Consider the following 8,167-nt stretch of genomic DNA (forward strand, 5'->3'; position numbering starts at 1 on the left):
TGAACATAAATACCACGTGCATGCGAAAAGGCAAACGACGTACAAAATTTGCAATGGATGCACAGCCGCAGCTGGTAACTGTGACTGCGACTTTGACTGCAACTGCGACAGCGATTGCGGCTGCGAAGACTGCCATCGGTTGCCCAGTCAAAGTGGGTGCTGCTGCAGCAGTTGAACAAGGTTGGACGGCAGCCGAGTGCAAAGGATTAAACACTCTAGATTTTATTAGATAAAACCCAGTGAACAGCAAACGAATCTTCTTCTCCCGCCGCCTCTCTAGCACTTATATCATAAATGCTGTGACAAATGCAGGTAGAAACTTTTGTTAGCCGCAGCGAGAGAGAGAGAGAGCGAGAGAGAGAGGGCGAGAGATAGTATAACGTGTATATAGAAAAGCCCGAAAAGCCAGCAGGCTAATTGGAAAACTTAAAGCCCACCACTCGTGTGTATCGTTTTGAGGCCAATTGATTCGGAGACAAAAACATTTGCATTAAGTTGTCAGGTTTGCGGAGACAGCTGATTAGCCATCATTATCTGGTTAAAATGCAGAGGCCAAGCAGAGCGAGGGAGAGTGGAAGAGAGACGGGTAGTGCAGGCTTGGAAAGCGTCGTTTGCTCAGTTTCCGCCTTGTTTGTCTCTGTATAATATTTTCAGTTAAGTGCGTCAGTTGTGAGAACAAGTGACTTGAGCTCGTTTTGTTATTGAAATGAGCCTTACACACACACTTACAGAGAGCGACTTACATTCATAGATACAAGCTGCAGATACAGCTGCACACACCCACCCACACACACACCCACATACACACGCGACCAACACTCGCACGCATGCATAAGTAAACAAACATAAACATTTGCTCCAACACGCTGGGTATAAAATGGCATAACAAGCAGCAACCACAAGAGCAACAACAAGGATCACAAGAAACCAAAAACTAAACAAGGCATGCCTCACATTTGAATTCCCTGGAAAAAATTTAATCAATGAAAGGATCCTTCATCGATATATCTGACTATAGCTGAGCTTAATAAAAGAATGTGAAGCTAGGTTCAGTTCGAAAAAGATAAGATAAGCTTAGTTAATGTAAGGTTTGATTGTATTGGATTTAAGAAGCTTTTTTTCAAACTAAATGCTTGGATGAAGCTTAATATATTTTCAAAAACTGCTTTAGGCTTGTTTATAGACCATTGCTATAGCAATACACGAGACTATCAAGATATATTTTTAAAAAATGAACGATCAATTGCGTTAAGACATATTTTAATAAAAACATTTAAAATAGGCTCTATCTAGATGTATTTTTATAAACAAATTAAAAATAGATTCAATCAAAATAAAATTTTTTAATAAATAATAAATTAAGATTCTAACAAAACATCTCTTTTAAATATAAATAAAGAGAGATTCTATTCAGATATCAGATATTCAGATCCATCCAGAAATATTTATAAAAAATAAATAACTCTAGATTCTATCAAAAATTAAATATAGATTAATCCAAATATAATTTTGGTAAATAATTAAATATACTTTCTATCCAGTGAACTTTTGCTTATTTATATAAATAATATTAAACATTTTATAAATTTTCTAATTATTGGCGAAAAAAATGTTGTTTGAGAATTGTTGTGTCGGATATTTTTGGTATACTTTATAATAGATCACTAGCGGGTATAACCCGGCCTTGCCCGTGGCACGTATGTTATAAAATCAAAGTTTTCTAAAAGCTTTGAAAATGATTTTGAAACTGACCAAAAAAAACTTTGAAATGCATTTTCCACCGAAGGAGTTTAGATTTTGCGAGAAATGTGAAACACGTCTCTAATGATTTTTCTTATAGATCTTTGGAAATAAATTTGAACACAAAACGTCATACACCAAATCTTCGACCCCCATTTGCACCAAGGAGGGATGGATTTTTCAAAAAGTGTGAAACACCCCTCAAATGATTTTGAATATAGATCTTTGAAAATGAGTTTGGGGCCGATCGGATGGTAAACAAAAAACTTTCATACAACCGTTTTCCGCCAATATACCACTGTTGCGGGTGGAATTTTCCAAATCGTCGAAATACGTATTCATTAAGTTCTTATTGAGAGCTTTGAAAATAAGTTTAAAGCAAATCGGACACAACTTAAAACTTCGCACAAAAAATCTTTAAATCGCATTCCCTCCGAAGAAGTTTGAATTCTGCGAAAAGTGAGAAACACGTCTCAGATGATTTTTCATATAGATCACTGGAAATGAATTTGAGCTCGAAACGTCACCCACCAAATCTTTGACCTCCATTTCCACCAAGGAGGAACGGATTTTTCGAAAAGTGTGAAACACCCCTCAAATGAATTTGAACAAAGATCTTTGAAAATAAGTTTGGGGCCGATGGGATGGTAAACAAAAAAGTTGCATACAAACGTTTTTCGCGATTTTTCCACACTTGCGAGTGGAATTTCCCGAAACCCCGTCTTAACGTGCACCTACATCACATTAGGTAACTACAGTGAAAATTTCAGCTTCCTAGCTCTTACGGTTTGGGCTGTGCGTTGATCACCAATCAGTCAGTCAGTCAGTCAGTCAGTCAGTCAGTCAGTCAGTCAGGACAAACAGTTTTATATATAGAGATAAGGAAAAATTGTATATAACTTTTATCTCTTTTTTTATAAGAAATTATATAATTCTATCAAGATATACTTTTATAAAAAAATTTAATATAAATTTTATCAAGTTATATTTAAAAATATATTTATACATATAAATTCTATTCAAATATTTTATATGCAAAATTAAACATATATTCCAGGAAATGCTATAAATAATAAGATTGCTTTCAATTTACTTTTTTGTTTAAATATTGTAAAACAGAATTATGATATCTGTAAGTAGCTTCTCTCTTTGGTGCCTTTATCGAAAACCATATATAATTTTATCTGTATTTATTTAATATAATTTTTAGCTATATCTATATATTTTACAACGAAGCAGTTTGAACAGCAAAAATGTTATTTGTCTATTAATTTTCATAAAGCCCGCCTGGCATGCCTATTCAATGTATAGGGTATGAAAACCGCCACAAATTTTGCTACTGCTGCTGCGCTTTGCTGCTGCTGCTGCTGCTGCCACGGCTGTGGCTGCGGCTGCCATCATCTTTGCCTTATTACCGCAGCATTTCTTTTGTGAACCCGTTGTTGGCACCTTAACGAGCTGTTGCCAGGTGTGTGGAGCTAGCAGCTCGCTGCTCGCAACTCGACAACAACAAATAAGAAAAAGAAAATAAAGAAAATCGAAAAACCTTTTGGCTGGCCATGCAATTAAATTGCAAGTTGAGCATTTCGACGTTGGGCGCTAAGCAATTGACAGGCTGCCACTTGAAGGTTGACATGTAACACAAATACAATATTCAGACTCACACACACGCGCAGACACACACACGCGCACACACACAGTCGAGTGCACATGCAATCAATTAAATTCGTTGTAAATTCAACGGCTTATCTGCCGTAATCAATCTTAATTTTCCACTTGACATGCAGCGCCCAGGCAAAGGCAAAGGCAGCAGAAAAGCAACTGCACCCAAACTCTATTCCACGGCGAACCCCAAGCTGGGGGAGACATACACTGGCTCGTTTATTGGGTTTGCAACTGGGCTCACATTACGTATACGCAACGCTTTACGCATTTTAAATCAAAATACATTTCCGGCTGACCCACAAAGTACGCAAAACACAATTTATTGGCAAAATAAGAGCGTCAAAGCACTTAAAGCGCACATCCTTTTGCCGTTTGAACAGGGTACATTTGGCTGTGCTTAAATAATTGCAAGCGGAAGGGGTATGCTGTATCTGTATCTCATGTGCAATCAGATAGTTTCAAGATGAGTCATTGTGACCTGAATTCGTCTAAGGGCATGCAGCAACAAGTTTATTCATTAACTAGACGAAATTAGAGAAGACATTTATGCATATTGTTGCACAATATTTTGCTCAAAAGTGTAACCTTAAATGAACAAGAAAAATAGCAATCAATTTTATTAAATAAATCCCTTTTGGGCTTTAAAAAATTCCTGCTGCAAGTGGGCAAAGGCTTTGATCAATGCTTGTGTGAGTGTAATCAACAACAAGCGAAAACCTGCTTTGCAAACGTGACGTAGAGCTTTGATAGCTTTGATATCTGAGCGTTGAACTAGCAAACGAGAACTTGCCGGTTCAAATTTATTTTATTTTAATTTTATCTATTATTTATCAATGGTCGAAAAAGCGAGTGTTAAACTATGTAGTTAATATATATGAATAAATATTTATAAAGGTAAAAGCCTAATAAGAATACAAAAATATTTAATTTGGTATATATAATACATTGTTATAATATAAAAATATAAGTAAATAAAATAATAAATATATTTTAATATATAATAATAAAAAGAGTAATCGAATATAAGTAGATAGGATGGAAATAGTAATGGCAAAGCGCTGAACCGATAAATGATAAATGCTTGGAAGGTGAATTTGTAGTTATCCTTTTTTTTTAAATATGCCTTTTGTTATAGATATAGTTATAGAGAATATCGTTAAAAAAGGGAACAACCAACACACAAAATCTTAGCTCACTTGGTGCCAACTCTTAGTTAACTCAACTAGAAGCCTGTAGTTACATAAATACATATTAACCGTCTCTTTTATTAGCATTTTTAATTATGCCAACTTAGTAATCCATTCGAAAACACACAGATGTTCCGACTTGAAAAGCCCAAGTTATAGCTGGGCAAATGCATAAGTAGTTCACATGACTTCATTTGGTTACGTTTATACGGATCGAGAATAATCGTTTATGCAAACGAGGGCATTGAATCCTTAGCTAACCAAAGGATATGTTGTTGCAATTTGTCTAGTTGGTGCTAGCGTTGACCGCTGCACACTTATCGCACACACAGAGAGAGAGAGAGAGAGAGAGGGAGAGAGAGAGAGTGAGTGAGAGGGGGCGAGGCGAGACATACAGTCGTCTTAGCAGTTACCGGTAGGTATTACTTAATATGTGTAAATTGTGTGGCATCAACTATTATGCATTGTATGTTATCTCTGGCTATCAGAACTGCTGCTCCATCTTCAGCTTGCAACATGGTAAAGCATACGCCGCAGCCCGCTCCCCCGCCCCCCTAGCGGCTGCTGCTACTCTTCGGCATACTTCAACAACGTTGCCTGCCCGCCAGGTCGTGCCTGTAACAATTTATCATTTGAGCATGACGCACGCACATCGCACACACACACACCCACACACACACACGCACACCACTGCCTCTTGCCATTGAGCTCATCAGTGAGCGTATGTGTGTGTGTGTGGGCCGCAGGCAAAGGCATTTAACATGCAGTTTATGTTTGCCACAAGATCTATTACAGGAAATTCGCATATGCCGAGTACGCATCGGTATGTTGAGGCGTGAGCCAGCCACGCCCCCAAAAACCGCCGCAATCAAGCAAGCGAATGGGCGCACAAATTGCTGTTAGTGGGCATGGACCGCCCATGCGGCAAATCCAAATCGAGCAGCAAAACAAAACTTGATTATTTTGTGCGGTCCGTGTGGTCTAAGGTCTAAGTGTTGCTGGGTTGAAGGCCCAGAAATTGCAGGGCGGGTCCAATTCGAGCTTCTGAGGTTTTGCCTGGCCCTCGAGTCCAAAGAGGCCTTGCATTAAATATTGCAAGCCCGAAAGCCGCACAATTAACAAATATGACGCCTGCGAATTATGCCTACAGCCTGCAGCCTGTCTCCGCATTCTGCAGTTGCACTCGGCTTTAGTTTATTGAACAGCAGCTTAGTTTGACAGCTCCGGCCCGAAAATCCAATCAAGCGAAACATACACATTTGCTATAACTTTAATGACACATTCATAAATATTGTGCTTAGATGTTAGTAAATTCTCTTTAAGTAATTATTCAGTTCTATCAGCGGAATGAGTCGAATTTGGCTGAAACGAAATGCATTTCATGGTGCAGCAACGAGAAACCTAACAAGATTATGTTCTCATATAGCACAATGCATGTGTTATATCTAAAGGATGTATAATGCGTATAATCTCCTCTAAAGTACTTGAGGTAGGCGTATTTAACGCTGCGAAATAATTCAATTTACCGCAGGCATAGCTCCTATTTAGTATTACGTACACGTAATATTGTGCTTAGACCATTATTTAAATTTGAGTTAAAGGTTTTAATTGAATATATTTAATAAATAATATTTCTATTGTTTTTGTATATATTTATTATATATATTGTATTTTTCGAATTTCAGCAAAGGGTGTTTATGCTGTATTTATTTATTAATTAATATTATATTTTTTAAATGTAATAAAACGGTTTTTTTATTTCTTTGTTAATAATTATTAATATTATATTTTTCAATTTGAGGCAAAAGTTTTTTATTTGTATTTATTTATTAATTAATATTTACATTATATTTTTCAAAATATAAGCAAAAGGTAGCAAAAGTAATATTACAATTATTTATTCAAATTTCAGCTAGAGGTTTTTTTGGTTTTTAATTAAAATAATGCTTTTCATAATATATCATTCGATTTTTCTATTAATTTATTATTTGTATTTATTTATTAAATAAAATGCTTTTATTTGTATTTATTGATATATTAATATTAATAAAATACTTTTAAAATTTGAGCAGTTTTTTTTGTAATAAATTAATAAATACAAATTTTTGAGATATTAGCAGGTGTTTTAGTATTAATTTATTAATTTATATAAATATAATTATTCTTTTTTTTTTCAACTTGAGGACATACATTTTTTTTTTTGTATTATTCGATTTTTATTGTATTTATTTATAAATCATATAAATATTTTATTTTATTTTTTAAATGCGAGGAAAAGGTATTTAGTATTTATTTATTTAATAATATTAATATTATAATTCTCAAATTTAAAAAAGGTTTTTAGCATTCATTTATTAATTAATTTTAACTATTAATAAAGGAAGTTATTTTCAATTCGTGATAAAAAAAAAACAAGATTGTCTAATTAAACTTTAGTTAATAGTCAACAAAAAGATAAAATAATATTTAAAAAAAAGTGAATTGATTTATTTGTATTCGTTTATGTCTTTAGTTTAATAATTTCATATTGAATGAATAGATTAGAGGAGACTTTGTTGAAAATTATTGAAGAAAAAAGTGAAAGACCTTATTTATGGAGCGCCACTTCATCATTTTGGATTACCCATTGAATTTATAGCCTTGGGCTTTATTTGTTATTTTTTGATTGTAATTTTTAATAAATGCATTTTAAAATGATTTGCTGTGGCACTCAATTTATTGATTGCGCACTTTGCTGAACAATCTGCATACAAATTTTATTTGTAATAACTTTAATTACTATTAGTGCTGGCAGCAACAAGCCAACAAACAAACAAACTAACTAACAAAAACAACAACAACAACTGCAGTGTCACTTGACAATCAAATAAGAATAAGCGCAGCGGGTGGGCGTTCGGCCTGGCGGATGGGCGGATGGGCGGAATGGGTGTTTGGGACCCTCAAAATCAGCTCTCAATATAATGCGGCGGAAGCTTTTGTGAAATCCTTACGTCCAACTTTTTAATACGAAAACTTTTTGCCGAGTTTTAGTATAAAGGCAACACAGCTACAGCTACAGCAACAGCAACAGCAAGGACAACAACAAAAGGCAATTGCAACAGTCACTTGGTGGACTTGTTGTGGGCAGACGACAGCCACAGACCAGGCCCAGGCCGAAGCCCAAGCATATTGCATGTCCTTATGTCCTGGCCAGAGCATCAGCTACAGCTGCAGCTGCTGCTGCAACACCAACCAGTACCCGAGCTCGAAGCGACTAAAGCCACTTGAGCAGCACAGAAAACTAACTTAATCTTGTTTACATTCTATGACGAGTTATGAAAATGAAAGGATTAGGCGAACCACAAACAAACGCACCAGCAAACCGACCAAGTAACTAATACACGCACACACACACAGACGCAATGGGCTGCCACACATGCTTAAGCGTGGCTTATACAAACAAAACTTACGCATGGAAACCCCATCGAGTCAACAACAACAACAACTGAAGAGGCCAAAGTGTAATTTGGCCAAAGTGCCCAAGTCGAAGCCAATAATGCCCTAGGTTAGGCTTACCTATAAGAATCCTTGCTCTA

Source organism: Drosophila montana, unplaced genomic scaffold (assembly GCF_035044405.1).
Source record: "Drosophila montana isolate Dmon_TW-CO22-7 unplaced genomic scaffold, ASM3504440v1 contig_402_1, whole genome shotgun sequence".
Classification (NCBI taxonomy): Eukaryota; Metazoa; Arthropoda; class Insecta; order Diptera; family Drosophilidae; genus Drosophila; species Drosophila montana.